Below are 15,877 nucleotides of genomic sequence, written 5' to 3' on the forward strand. Positions count from 1 at the left end.
AGGACGATTTAGATGTGATTTAATTCGGATTTGTGCCAGATCAGGGTATTACCGACTATCTCTTAAATTTAGGACAATTTAGAGGTGATTTAATTCGGATTTGTGCCAGATCAGGGTATTACCGACTATCTCTTAAATTTAGGACAATTTAGAGGTGATTTAATTCGGATTTGTGCCAGATCAGGGTATTACCGACTATCTCTTCATAGTGAGACAACTGCATGCGAAGTCTTTATCTAAGGGTAAGCTTCTATAACTAGCATTTGGTGATCTAGAGGTTTGTGATAAGGTACCACAATCTGCAGTCTGTTAGTCTCTAAGAAAATTAGATGAATGCCTTTCTACTCTATGCACAAGGCCCGACAGTTAGATGGATACTTGTGAGAACGGTGTAAGCCATGTATAGCGATGCAGTCAGCAGGGGGAGAGTTCGCAATGAGTTTAGGGGTAATTTGACGTGCAGTGTCCAGCAAGGTTCGGTTCTTACTTCCCTTTTATTTATTATAGCCTTCCTGACCATTTCAGAGGACTTTAAGACGGGTTACCCATGGGAGATCCCGTACGCCGATATCCTGGAACACCTAGCAGACACTGTGATAAATTTGAAGAAATTCAAGACGTTGAAACAAGCCTTGAAGCAGGAAGCCTTAGAGTAAATTTAGCAAAGACTAAACTTTGAATAAAATAACCTTGGTGGAATTTGAACTCAGAACGTAAAGAGCCGGAAAAATTGCCACTAAGCATTTTGTCTGACTTGCTAACGATTCTATCAGCTGACCTCCTTCATAATCCTTTCTATTATAGGCACAAGCCCCAAAGTAGTCAATTACATCTACTCAGTACTCAACTGGTACTTATTTTATCGGCTCCTGAATGGATGGAAGTGGCGAAATTTGAACTTAGAACGTAAATACAGACGAAATGCCGCTATTTTGTCCGGTGTGCTAATGATTGTGCTAAGCTAGTCACCCCGAATCACATTAATAATAAGCTCATTTATCTTCTTTTGTTTTAGGTCACAGTAAATGGTTTGGCAAGCAATTGTACAAAATGACCAACGAAAGGAATGAGAATAATAATAACAATCTTTTCTTTATTAGCCACAAGGGCTCAAAGAGATACAATAAAATGCAATGCATGCTAATGGACATGGCATTTACAAGACAAGTAGGGTTAGTTAACAAATTTACACAAACGCAGGAAAAAGAGTGAGAACTTTATACAATAAACGGATTTTAAAAATTAATAAAACATGAAAGATATAAAATACATATAAATACAATAACTAAAACAATATAATTTAAGTATGAAAGAACACGAAAAACATTTAGGGTTACACATCCATACACATTTGTAAAGCCACTGGCCGGGCTTAGATAGAGCACCCACACAACTCTTCCTTTCCACTATTCCTTAACGACTTCTAGTGCACCCAAAAGGTACCTGTTGACATTTTTGTGATAGAACAGGTTAGAAATATGCCAATGTGTTCAGGAACCTGAAACCTGCTGGGTTTTATTGTTCGGGTTTTCGAGCCTTTCTAGCTCTTTAAGGCAAAGGACTCTCAAGTGGCTTTTACTGCAACATGTACAACAACTAGACCTTATGCTCTACATTATCAGTCTCAAGTTATTCGTTGCGGTATCTTCGACTGAGTACAACCTTGTGGCTTTCAGAAGTCATTAGGACGTGCAAATCTATTGTGGCCCCACCCTAACCACATGTCCATACTGTGACACAAAAGTGACAATGACAGTAAGTCGTGGGTCAACATTGTCAATGGCTTTAACTGTCACCTTTGTATTTCTTTGTCCCAAATACTGGGGCACAAGTGTATGCGGCAGTGTTTAACTATTCCAGCCTGTGTTTTGGCTGCCTTCACTCCAGTAGATGCAGCAAACGATTCCATAAGCTTCATGATGCTAAAGAGAATTTCTACTGATGTATTATGGAGAACTTCTTCCAGCTGTTGGAGAGAGGATGGAAATCTTCGCCAACCTTCTTAATGCACAGATTGACTATTCCTTTCTCTTTTGGATTAGATCCTGGAACAAAGACACCGTCTGGTTTTGCACAAGTTGAGTCTTATATCTAGAAATTTTGTCACATTTAAAACAAATCCGTGTAACAAAAGGTAAAACTAGCTTCTCTAGGACTACTATGAGGTACGTTCAAAAAGTATCCGATCGTATTTTTTACCGCCAAAACAAATGCTGCGTGGGCAAAATCCTTTGGGTGGAAGGTAACACCACTCTTCCTGCGCATGCATAAAATTTTTCGTGCCGGTAGGCTGTAGTGTGTGCTTGCTGGATTTTTGTTTCCACATAATGACTGAACACACCGAAGAGAGATATTGCATCAAGTATTGCCAAAACTTTGGTGATACTCAAACTCAAACCATCCAGAAGATTCAGCAGGTTTTTGGCGATGATGCAATGGTCAAAACTCAGTTCAAGGAATGGTGCAACCACTTCAAACACAGCCTCACCGCAGTGAAGAGCGATGAACGCGCTGGTAGGCCATCCACAAGCCAAAACAAGGAGTCGATTGAGAAGGTTCGGCGAATAGTCTTGGAGACTGTCGTGTAACAATCCAGGAAATTGCTCATGAAGTGGGAATAAGCACAGGATTAGTGTACTTCATTTTAACAGACGATTCGTGCATGCAGAAAGTGCTGGCGAAATTCATTCCTTCGTCTCCAAGGTGCTGGTGGAACAGAAAAAACTCCACATGGAAATCGCTCAGGATATGTTACACAGCAAACTGCAATCCAACTTCATGAAAACCATCATCACTGGTGATGAGACATGGGTTTATGGCTATGACCCAGAAACCAAGTTCCAGTCCTCACAATGGAAGCATCTGTCCCCACCAAGGTCAAAATATGCATGACAGGTTTGCAGCAATGTAAAGATAATGTTGACCTGTTTCTTTGACTCATAAGGTTAGACAATCAATAAGAAACACTACCAGGAGGTTATATGTCGTCTGCATAATGCTGTGTGTTGAACGTGGCCTGACAGGTGGGTGGCGAAGAATTGGCAACTTCACGACGACAATGTACCCGCTCATTCTGCCCACATAATCCAAGCTTTCCAGGTCAAGTACAACAATACTTGTGGCTCTTCCCCAAAATGAAAACCATACTGAAAGGGAAGCGATTTGAGTCATGTAAGGAAATTATGAGAAAAGCAACGGCAGAGCTCTATATCATTCCAGAGGTGTTACCAGCTGTGGCAGAACTGCCAGGAGAAGTGTGTGAACTACTAAGGAAAGTATTTTGAAGGTGATTAAATAAAAGTTTTGAATGCACCTCTTATTCTTCTTGATTAATACATATGCCTTGGTGCAAGTGTTGTTATAACTATCATTTAAAATAATTTCTTTTTCCATTAAATGTTCATTATTTCTTTCTGTCTGTTCCAAACATTCATTCTGTAGTATAATTTGTTTATGTCCTGTCTTTCTGTCTTTGTATGAGAGTGTATTATTTCTGTGTTTTTTTTATGGGGAGCAAATTGTTTTTTTGTTTCGTAGATATTTTGTGATAATGTTTATCTAAATATAAAAGCAAAATGTAAAGTCTGTAAAGACAAACCATATTAATGTCTTCTCCCATCCAAAGTGTGGCCAGACATCCACCAGTTAACAAATCCATTTTAGCAAGTACTTCAAAACTATTTTTATTTGATAATGCTTAGTAATAACTCCAGGTCAGAGATAGAAAAACATGTCTACATGCAGTAACAGTCAATATTCACAATAGTAATAATGGTTTCAAATATTACCACAATGTCTGCAATTTTGAGGGGAAGATGTTTGAGGATTTGAACAACCCCAGCACTACATTTTATTCACCGCTAAGGGATAAAAGGTGACCATGGCACAATTTGAATTCAGAATGTAAACAACCAGAACAAATACCACAAAACGTATCATTCCAACACCATTATGATTTTACCAGCTTGCTGCTTTTTATTTTTTTCATTAATAATGGTTTCTGATTAAGACACAAGACTAGCATTTCTAAGGGTGGAATGAAAGGCAAAGTTGACCATGACAAGGATTTGAAATCAAAATGTAATCAGTTGGGAGAAACATCACTGAGCATTTTACATTATTTACATTTAACAGATATGTCCTCACCTTCTTTGTTGTTAACACGTTTCGGCTGATAAACCCTCTTGGGGAAATTTCGAACCTGGGTTCTACGCCATATGCCCATTGGCATATGGTGTAGTGGTTAAGAGTGCGGGCTACTAACCCCAAGATTCCGAGTTCGATTCCAGGCAGTGACCTGAACAATAACAATATAAAAAAAATACCTTAGGAAAGGTACCTAGGTTCGAAATTTTCCCAAGACACCTGATGAAGGCTGGAGGGTATATCAGCTGAAACGTTGTGTTAACAACAAACAAGATAAGGACAAACAACCATTGAATGTAAATAATGTACATAATTCCTCATCTCTTAAATATAGAACTGTATTAACTAAGCATTTTATCTGGTGTTGTAATGATTTTGCCAGCTCACCACCTTAATAATAATGATGATGATAGTCAAGAAAATCTTACACCAACATGTCCTAGGGAGTTGTAGTCAACAAAGATTTTCCTAGAATGTTCTCTTAATGTATGGTTCAATAGAAACTGACATACACTAAGAGAATTCGTCGACAACAACACACTAACAAAATTTGGAGGTAAGAAAAACATGAAATCCTAGGTTAATCCACTTAACTGCAGAAGGGATGGGCTTGCTGGTTTAGTTGCAGTATTTTTGACTAAATTCCTTAATCAACTGTTAGCAAATGCAAATGAGGCCACTATCCTTTCCCAGTTGACCAACCACTCCTACCTCTGCCTTTTCACTAGGGACATCATGCTCATTGTGTTTCATCTATACATTGCTACAGAAACCACACAAATAACAAAGATTAGGGATCCCTCTACTCCAATATACACAACTTAAGAGACTTCCTCACTCTTGGCCAAGACTCTCTTTCACACAGCTTCAAACAGATATCTCTATATTGGGGCTCACTGAATTGGTTGCTTTCTGTCCAGTGTTCACTGAAAATGACCACTTGTTCTAGGATATTCCTCCATCCCATCATAACAGAATAGGTGATGGGAACTTCACCTGCCACCAGAGCCTATCTCAGCAAGATTATAAAGGAATAAAGAGATATACTGGCAAAACTTGGGAAACAAGTCTCCAACCTGAGACCAGTTTCAAGTGCCAGGATGCTCCTCCTAGCAGATGGCATGGGTTCACTCCACTGGACATAATGGGGCTAAAGAAGGTGGGCTACTACATTAATGTCTTGCTGAAAGTTGAGTCCTTATCAGGTTGACATAGTCAACTCCTTTTATCCTTCACTATCCTAAAACCATTCTTGTTCTGTGATAAGGGGCAATCTTTTGGGATTACTACAGGCTTGGCCAATGTTGATGCCAACATCAATCCATTTGAAATGATAGGCAAGGAAGGACTAAAACATTGCTGACATATCTGACAAAGTTATAGCTGACAAGGATCTTTAAGGAATCTTCTACTGGTGCTTGATCCAGAACAGACAAATAAACACTGAAAAAGTTCATCTGCAACAATAAATCAATAAAATATTGTATAAAATCAATGAAAGGTTCAAGTCTGGTCCATTTAACTGTCAGGGGATGATGGGTTTGAAAGGACCACCTTCACTGTGTCCCAAGAAGACTATGAGGAAAAACAAAACATATACAGTGGGGAAAACTGGAGGAAACTGATCTTGAAGCTGGAATCCAACTTAGGAACATCCTCTCCAAGTCAGTGTCAAAGATCCCCAAACCCTTCTCAATGCAACAACAGATCTAAAGTCACTCTGGAATGTGCTGCCTTAATTAATAAAGAATCCATTGGTACAGAAAATGACAATATATTTCTGAGCAAAACAAATACCTTGACTCCAATTCCAAAATGATTTTATCAAGAAGTTTGTAAGAATACAAGTCAAAGCTGCACAAACTACAATGGAAGGAGGTTGGTTAATAACAAAGGAATTGCCATGAAAAAGATTGCTTAATACATCAACCATAACATCTGAATAAACAATTTTGGTTGGCCATAGTAGAAGTAGTAACCTAGGTTTTGTAAAAGACAAACAAATTGGAAAGTAGTAGGACTTAAAGATTTCTAACTTCTGGTTAAAATATTTAACAGAGACCCCTTAAGGTGCTAGCAGAGAATGGTTAATGAGCTATTGATGGAGTTAGAGACAACTGACTGAGAGGAAAACCATTTTAATCCCCCAACATTAAAGAAAAAATAAACCTTAAAAACTATGGACCTTTAACTGGCTTTCAAACAACCTTAACTGTAATATTACAGAAGGTGAATTTACACACGGGAAAAAAAAAATCTTCTTTCAAGAAGAGCAGAGGGAATGTAGAAGCTATAATTGAGGACTGCTGATGGAAAAAAGTCTGATCATGGCATACATTGACAACTAGGAAGTTTTTGACAGTATTCCCTAAATATAGATCCTGGAAATACCAACCATGAGTAAGGTAGCACAAGTAATGAGAAGACACATGATGTTATGGGTAAATACCAAACAATTTGGCAGATATAGGTAAAAGAGGGAATTATTTTTAAAACAAAAACTATATCCATTAGATGAATTTTCCATCATTTCTCCTCGTCTCCACAGCTTTTCTCTCAGGTACTGACACCTTTGACCAAACATTTTAACAGGATTGGACTTAAATATGTTATAAGACAATCAGTCATTATTATGTATATATGCATGATATATCCCATCCATTAATTCTTGTCCAGAAATATTTTACAGTGTTGTAAAATATGGGGAATCAGAGCTGAGTCTAACTGTAGTACAGGATCAAAGCCCCTAATCAGAAACTACCAAAAGCACACAATGAAGCAGAATACAGTAAATATAGACAGGATATGTAGAGATGGGGAAGAAACAATTAACATCATTAACTGTGGTTGCTCAGCCTTAGCCAAGAAAGAATACATCCACAGAACCCAGACATGACATAGTTGGGACTTACACTGGAAGTTAAGCTGGCACTATGAAAGAGATTGAAGAGACTTACACTAGAAAATGTCTCAGAAACAAGGCAATCATATTTTCGGATATACCAATATAGAGAGGGAGATCAAAGATAACTGACCAGATATCATTGTCAAGGATCATCAAAAAAGAAAAAACTTCTGATAGACATATCAAATAAAAAGATCAGAAAATAAAGATAGCTTGCATGTTCGGCCCAGAAGCAGAATTTTCTATAGCAGGTATATTCCATAATTCAAACCCCAGACTAGTTTTTCAAATTAGAAAAATTTTCATAATCAAAAACTGGCTCATTCAAATTGTATGCTGATGTCATAAAGAAAACTAACCAATGAAGGCAGTGACAGGTAACCAGACCCTTAGAGATATACTGTACTAGTGTTAACCTGTCAAGCCAAGTGAGACTATAGTTGTGGCTGGTGCCAGTGGCACGTAAAAAACACTCACTACACTCTCAGAGTGGCTGGTGTTAGGAAGGGCATCCAGCCATAGAAACCTTGCCAAATCAGATTGGAACCTGGTGCAGCCCCTCCAGCTTACCAGTTTTTAGTCAAACTGTCCAACCCATGCCAGCATGGAAAGCAGACGTTAAATGCCGATGATGACAAACAGCTACACATCAAATTCATTGGTTGTCCATCACAAACAGCTGGCATGAAAACTAACAGCATTAATACAGAAATCTGTTTTATGAGGAACAGCAAGCAGAGTTTGAAAAGTCCTTGATACCCAAGGAAACTAGATGAGACACAGTATCAAAGACATTGATTCCAAATGTAACACATTTGTACAAACCTTTAAATAATAATTTTGGTAGACTTGTGGGTATTTGAGTTGGTATTTGTTCTTCTGCTTTATACTTTTAGTTCAAATCTTGCAGAGTTCAACATGGTTAATAAAATTTCTCATCATTTGTAACTGATATTTAAAAAAATAATTTTACATGTTCTTTTGTTTTTCTTTAAAAAAAAAAAAATTTTTTTACATTATAATTTCATGCTTGCATGGTCTTTTTGAAATTTGAATATCATCATCACCATACTAGTTGTTGTAACATCTACTATTCCATGTTTGTTTGTGTCAGACAAGGTTCCCCCGAGACAGAATTTTCTACAGCCAGACAGACACTCATTTGAAACATGCACGTTTGGGAAAGTGGATGTTAAAACAATGATCGTGATGTATTCAAAGTGACTATTTCTTATTCATGTTTGGTGGGGGTCTATTATCTTTCATTTGTTTTAGTCATTGGACTGTGGCCATGCTGGAGTAGTCTTGAAGGGTTCATTTGAACAAATAATCTCCACTACATATTTTTCTTTTATTTATTTTTTTTTTTACAGTTTGGTATTTATTCTATTGGTCTCTTTTGCCAAACCAACACTGGTTGTCAAGTGATGAAAGGCAAACACAAACACATATATAACAGGTTTCCATATAGTTTCTCTCTACCAAATTTATTCACAAAGCATTGGTCAATCCAGGGCTGAAGTAAACACTTATCCAAGGTGCTGTGCATCAGAACTGAACCTGAAACTACATGATTGCAAAGTGAGCTTCTTAACCACCCAGTTGTATCTACACTTGTAAATAAACTCCATTTTCCCCCCCTGTTTCAATGCCTCATCATTTTTTAAAAACTTTCTATACATAAATGATGAAGGCATCAATAAAACTAACAAGGAGCAAATATGATATTTTAATTCCTCAGGACAAGGCTTAATGAAGCAACTTCATTTGAATATCTGGATTGGGAATGGGGTGGGGGTAGAGTGAGAAAATTAATACATGAGGGTTGATTTTAGACAACCAAACTATTTCAGTCTTTTAAACCTCAGTTTAACTGTTTTAATATCAACCCGCTGGAGACCTCCTCCTGGTTCTATAAGTAATTTAAATGAAAAACTTCTTTCAAAATTTCATGTTAATTTAAGTTCCAAATACCAGATTAATAACAGCAAAATATTTTACAAAATTCTTCATTATTTTCAAAATTAATTGAATCAGACAGTGTATTTTGGCAGAAGTATAGTAACAAACGGGTTGAACATGTATTGGCAAAAAATATATTTTTACCTTTTACTTGTTTCAGTCATTGGAATGTGGCCATGCTGGAGTAGTGTCACAAAGAGCTTAGTTGATGAAATCAGCTCCAATATTCATTTTTAAATCTGGTACTTATTGATCTCTTTTGCTGAATTACTAAGTTATGGGAATGTAAAAAAATACACACCAGCAGTCAAGTGATGTGGAGGACCAACACAAAGACACACAAACACACAACTACATATATATGTGTGTAAACCTGTCATATATATATATATATATATATATATATATATATATATATAGGAGGTTATGAGAGGTAATGGTGACAGTGAGACCCAAAGGTGTCAGGTAATGCTGAATAAGTGCTATGGATAGACCATAGTTAAGTTCCAGGTTCGGTGATTATGCGATTAAGGGGTCCAACATAGGTCACATATCAGCATGTGTATATAAAAAATTGTTTTTTGTAATGAGATAAAAAACCAAGGCTGTGTAGATTTTAGAACATTTATAAATAGGTCTTACAGCTGTTTCCAGGATATCCTGGAAGCAGCTGTAAGACCTTCTATTTATAAATGTCCTAAAATCTACACAGCCTTGGTTTTTTATCTCATTACAAAAAAAATTTTGAATCCTTCATAATGACCAATGAATATTCTAGAAATCTCAGTTAAGAGAGACAAATAATTACTGAAATTTAAGACACATTGACCATTACACTAATCGCTACAAGACAGAAGCTATACATTAAATATGACCGTTCGGTACATCACAGTTGCTTTATATTAAACTATACACAGCTTGATGCTTTAGTTAATTTGGAGGGAGCTGAATGGGCCCCCAACCTGTCCTGTGTTATTTCAGTTTCATATTCAGTTTGACAGGTTTGAGCCGATATTGTTGTCCTCATCTTTGTTCTCTGTGGCATTCATTTCGTTGCAAGCTGAAACAGAAGTTGAAACAATTAAGAACAAACTAACATGGCAGGAACAAAACATATGAAAACAAAGCTTCAGTGTCTAGATAAACTGTGTTATCTAGACACAGTTTACGGTCATGTAAAATAAACAAAAGTTCTCGTCAAATCACTAAACTAATTAATGCCAAGTCATGTTACCAAGTCACTTGGTAAAAAATGAGATAATGTAAGCATTTGTTTTGATTGTTTTCTGATTTAACATTTATAAAGCTGATGTCAACATTGTGGTACCTTCACAGTGAACTGATTTTGTCACCTAGTTTCTAAACAACAGTTGGAATTTTGTTTTTATTACTTTATTCTTCTCAAAGAATATCAATATCGATACAGATTTAGATTATTGCACAGAGATAATAACAATGATGTGATGGTGAGAACAATAATGATAGTAGAGGTAATGATGATGGAGGTAATATGACAAAGATAATATATTTCTTCAATGCCAAGACTGGTCTACTTTTCTTTCATGGTTGAAGACATTTCAAAATATACAGTTCAAATTTACAGAAAACAAAAGATGAAGACAGGTGAAGGAACAACAAGCAGGTGTATTTGTTTAATGCTCAAAGAGAATAAAAAAGTCTTTAACATTTTGAGCCTATGCTCCTTGACAGAAAGGATTGGGAGGATACCTTATAGCCCTGTAGTAAAGAAGTTTGCTTCCTATTCACATAGTTTGCAATTCAGTCCCACTGAGAGGCACTTTGGGCAAGTGTCTACTCTAGCCCCAGGGCCAACCAAAATCTTGTGATTTGATTTGATAAACAGAAACTGAAAGAAGACCACTCTGTGTGTGTGCATGAGAGGGAGATTATGTGTTTGTGTGTATGTTTGTTAACTATCTCCTTGTCTTGACATAATGTGATGCTTGTAGATGAGCATCACTGTCATACAAGCAGTGTCCATTTCTTATCTTCCTTGTAAACATGTCCGGCCATAGGGAAATATTACCTTACTTGAAAATAGGCGAAAGTTGGAAACAAGAAGGGCCTCTGGCCATAGAATATCTGTAAGCATAAATATACATACGGATGAACACGTATACATATTTACAAATGTACGCACACACCTTATATCTATACAAAGAGAATTCCTACAGGGAAAACAAAATAGACATGAAGCTTAGATTTAGATATTTGGATATCTTAACAACAAAATAGATCTTTGAAGTGGGTTGAGTGATCTTCTTTACTTTAATGAATAGTTTTTAAATTTCAATTTTAATTAGACAATCAGAAATTATACAAGAGAGGTAATTCATGAAGGCATCGAAGGGAAGCAATCAAACGCTCACCTTCATACATATGTGTAATTTTCTTTTCTTTTACTTGTTTCAGTCACTGGGGCACCATAATGATGGGTTTATTTGAACACATTGATCCCCGAAGCGCTACATTACTGGGACGTAAACAAACCAACACAGGTTTACCAAGCGGTGGTGGGGACAAACTCAACACAAAGATGGACTCCTTTCAGTTTCCATCCATTAAATTCACTCACAAGGCTTTCGTCAACTCAGAGAGGTAACGAAAAACATTTTCCCAAGGTGATGTGCAAATGGACTGAACCTAAGACCACATGGTTGGAAAGCAAGCTTAATATTCAACAAAAATGCTAACAATGACTTTGAAGTTTCGTCATCAAAATGTAAACCTTGGTAAAATGTAATAAACGTATTTTAAGAAAAGAATTGAGTGATCCTTCAATTTAATGTTAAATTATATATATATATAATATTTGCAAAGGGAAGTCATCTTTCCCATCTCCAGCCTGACGTGATACACACGGACCCGAGTTTCTGGGTATTGACCCGTCATCAGTGTGTGACAACCACCGGTCGGCGATGGAAAGTGGTTCTCAATGCAAATATATATATATATTGCGAAGACTTATTGGGGCAAGCGAAAGCGAAATCCGGATGGCACCTGTGCCCAGCGTTTCCTTTCTGGCACTTGTGCCCGTGGCATGTGTAATGGACTTTCGAGCGAGATCGTTACCAGTGCCCCTGGACTGACTCTTGTGCGGGTGGCACATAAAATACACCATTTGAGCGTGGCCGTTGCCAGTACCGCCTGACTGGCCTCGTGCGGGTGACACGTAAAAGCACCCACTACACTCTCTGGCGTTAGGAAGGGCATCCAGCTGTAGAAACTCTGCCAAATCAGATTGGAGCCTGGTGTAGCCATCCGGTTTCACCAGTCCTCAGTCAAATCGTCCAACCCATGCTAGCATGGAAAGCGGACGTTAAACGATGATGATGATGATGATGATATAGATATATATATACTTTTTCCAGTGACGAAAAGTCACCAATCTCGAAAAAGTGGAAACAAGCAATAATAAATCTCTGAGTGAGGTATAAACAGTAGCTGCACGACGTCGTGAAGTGTATTTGCCACCTGAATGTGGTTAACCTTTAAGGGTTGATGCTACTGTAGCTTGTAGCCCCAGGAAGACATCTCCTCCAGCTGGCTATTGACACACTTTCTATACATACATATAATAACTTCACTTAAACACACACACCCAAATATATATATAACAGGTTGACTTCGCTCCTCGTGTTAGTTAAAGTTACGCGGATGTTAGAAAACACGACTAGCTCCTCCGACTTAATGGAGATAAGGTGGATAAATAACACAAAACAAGATGGCTTTTTTCTTAAAGAGTGAAATTAACCCTCATTAATATATAGTTGGTAAAATCGTTAGCGCACCACGGCAAAATACATAGCGGCATTTCGTCTGTTTTTACGTTGAGTTCAAATTTCACCGTCGACTTTGACTTCATCCTTTTGGGATCGATAAAATAAGTACTAGTTGAGCACTGAGGTCGATGTAATCGAGTAGTCACCCTCCCCACGAACTTGCTGGCCTTGTGCCATAATTTGAAACCAATATGTAATAATGACGATGATGATAAGATATTGATCTTAGCCATAAGGCTGATCCGTTGTATTTCAGCAACCAATTGCACTTTGAACATCCAATGCAAAAGTAACAAACAACCACAAACGTACATAGGGAACAGATTATATAAACTTATCATCCGGTGGAGGGACAGCCATGGTTGGACTTTAAATACAGTCGGTGAACAACTGTTGTACACAGACGCGACTTCCAGTTTAAAGTGAGGAGAGATTTCAAAGTGATTTATTTCATAAAAAACAGAAACACGAAACCACCATAACATTATTATTAATCACAACAATATGAACTTGGCTGGTTAATTATTAATTATATTTTCATTAACAAATCAAAAAGCTCATCATATGGTTGTGATTACTACCTTCTATTTGTTATTTAATTATATTTATATTTTTATGAGAGACAAGTATGATTAATGTATCTAAAACTAATTTTCTAAGAATACTGGGTGATCCTACAGGACATAGTTACGAATTATCTGCTGTACTAAAAGTAATAATGTTTAAAGCTTAAACAAGAAAAAAAGAAAAGAAAAATAAAGGGGGCGGAATTTGGAATTATTTTCAAATAATGACATTTAATAAGTGATTTTTAAAGATTTAAATATTCGTTTTGCATACTTGAGATATCCAACTCTATTTTTGTATTTTCCAGGATTGTTTTGGTTTTATTCTCTAATACACACGCACACCTAAAATCAAAGATTAACAACACAGTATCTCATAAATCCAACAAGTTAAAACTGGAAAAATAATTACGGGAGGTGGTAGAAATAAAACTCTCACCCCTACTCTGTAATTTACTATGCTTAAAACAGAGATCCGAAGAAATTACTGCTTTCGGCATACTAGATTAATTTCCGACTCTATAGGAATGCCGAATACTGAATTGTCTCTATCTATGATTTCAGCAAACCTTACTCGTGCACAAATATTTGGCAAGGAAAGTCCTGCTATTGCTGTGTATTTTATACACGAGAAGTCGAGAATTATTCCTGTAAGGAATGAAAAAGAAGTGAATATACTAACAGATAGTTCAAACTACAGTGAAAATTTCGATCTCACAGTGAACGGATATATTATCGAATGTGTCATTACAAAACAAAAAAAAAACGATGTAAGTGAAATGTACTCACTTTTAAGTCACATATGCTTACTTAGAATTACAAATATTGCAATGAAACACTCTATACGAGTTATATGTAAGAGACCCGAATACAAGAGAGCAAAAAAAAAAAAAAAAGCCATCATGTACAATGCAGGGTAGGTAACTCTGCACTGCCTCGGTTCATTAATTTTTATAGTGGAAATGACGGGTGATTTATTCTGATGGAAACGGCATTTTCTTCGATCATACATACATACATATATATATATGTGTGTGTGTGTGTGTGTGTGTGTGTGTATATATATATATATATATATATATATAAATGATTTAATTTTCCAAACATTGAAATTAGTGATATATGAGATAAGAAATATTTAAAAGAATTCAGTAATATAAAAATGGAATTATGCTGAAAAAAAAAATGCAACTGCCTTGAGCAAAACCCTAAAGAAGAACAATACGTGTATGCCTGTTTATATATAAACAGCGAGGTAGAGAGAAAATAGAACTGAAGAGTGTATGCATGTAATATATTAGATGCAGGAAAAGAAAAACAAAAAAACAAGCACATTACAAAATGTATGATTCTTGAGAATGATATTCTTTCTCCTTATGATGTAGAAACATTTCTCATGGCACCAGCAGACAAATTGGAAAAGGACTCTTTAATATGATTATGGACTTCAAGATTATCAAAGGAGGCAAAAGTGATTATTGTGGTGTTTATCATTGTTCAAGACACAAGTGATATAAATGACACAAAGTTGGTGACCGAGTCATAGATTTGTATCACTAAAAGTATACTTTTACATTGCTACGAACCAACATATTGCAGTTATATCAAGGAACAGACATTGGAGATATTTAAGAACACATGAAATCCTTAGTTTTCACTTTTTGTTAACAGACATGATTGTGTGATTAAGAAGTTCATTCCCCAACCACATAGTTCCAGGTTCAGTCTCAATGCATGTCACTTGGGCCAAGTGTCTTCTACAATAGCACTGGATCAACCAAAGTTTTGTGAGTGGATTTGGTAGACAGAAAATCAAAGAAGTACGTGTGTGTATCTTTGTGTGTGTGTTCTTGTTTTGACTTTAAATAATAGCTGTAAGAAAGCATCACCATCATACAAGCTGTGGTTTTCATTTCCATGAAAACATGTCTAGCCAAGAAGAGACATTACTTTACTTGGAAACAGGTTAGAGTTGATGACAGGAAGAGCATCTGGCCTCAACAAATTCTGTCTGTCCTATGCAAACATGGAAAAGTGAACATTAAAAATGACAATGATGAAGATAAGTGTATTTAATTTATCATGATGTGGTAAAAAGTTCTTAAGTTCTGCCATGATTCTTCTGCATCAATGTCAGTAACCAAATCACAGAAGTGTGTAAAGAAAAAAACAAAGGAAAGGAAAGCATTTCTATTCATCATAATAACAGACAGGATAAGAGAGGACTGTTAAGAAATAACAAGTGAAAATGGCAGTTTTTGTGAGTTCTTAAAAAACTAAGATCATTCTATTATGATATGTTTCAGTTTTAACAGAAGATCAAAGAAGTTAAACTCATCATTATTATTTTATGGTCACTACTTCATGCTGGCATGGTGTGGGACACACACACACACAGAGTCCAAATTTACAGAAAGCAAAAGACAAAGACAGGTGAGGGAACAACAAGCAAGTGTATTAGTTTGATACTTGGGAAGAAAATATATATATAAATA

The 15,877-nt window shown here is 36.4% G+C and overlaps 1 long non-coding RNA gene and 1 other non-coding gene across 3 annotated transcripts in view; one reads left to right on the forward strand and one right to left on the reverse strand.

The window, feature by feature from the left end:
* LOC128251474 (uncharacterized) overlaps positions 1–11,799 on the forward strand; it is a 56,832-nt gene extending 45,033 nt beyond the window's left edge. The window contains exons 1-2 of one of the 2 annotated variants that reach the window (XR_008267144.1): positions 10,900–11,118; positions 11,447–11,799. This is a non-coding gene — a long non-coding RNA (uncharacterized LOC128251474). Of the gene's footprint in view, positions 1–10,899; positions 11,119–11,446 lie in introns of those variants that run through there. The other variant, XR_008267142.1, reaches the window with a different exon arrangement.
* The window catches only part of LOC106874249 (uncharacterized), a 50,868-nt gene continuing 36,058 nt past the window's right edge, over positions 1,068–15,877 (reverse strand). Inside the window, exon 3 of the transcript XR_008267141.1 lies at positions 1,068–10,073. This is a non-coding gene — a transcript (uncharacterized LOC106874249). The remainder of the gene's footprint in view (positions 10,074–15,877) is intronic.

Source organism: Octopus bimaculoides, chromosome 2 (assembly GCF_001194135.2).
Source record: "Octopus bimaculoides isolate UCB-OBI-ISO-001 chromosome 2, ASM119413v2, whole genome shotgun sequence".
Lineage (NCBI taxonomy): Eukaryota > Metazoa > Mollusca > Cephalopoda > Octopoda > Octopodidae > Octopus > Octopus bimaculoides.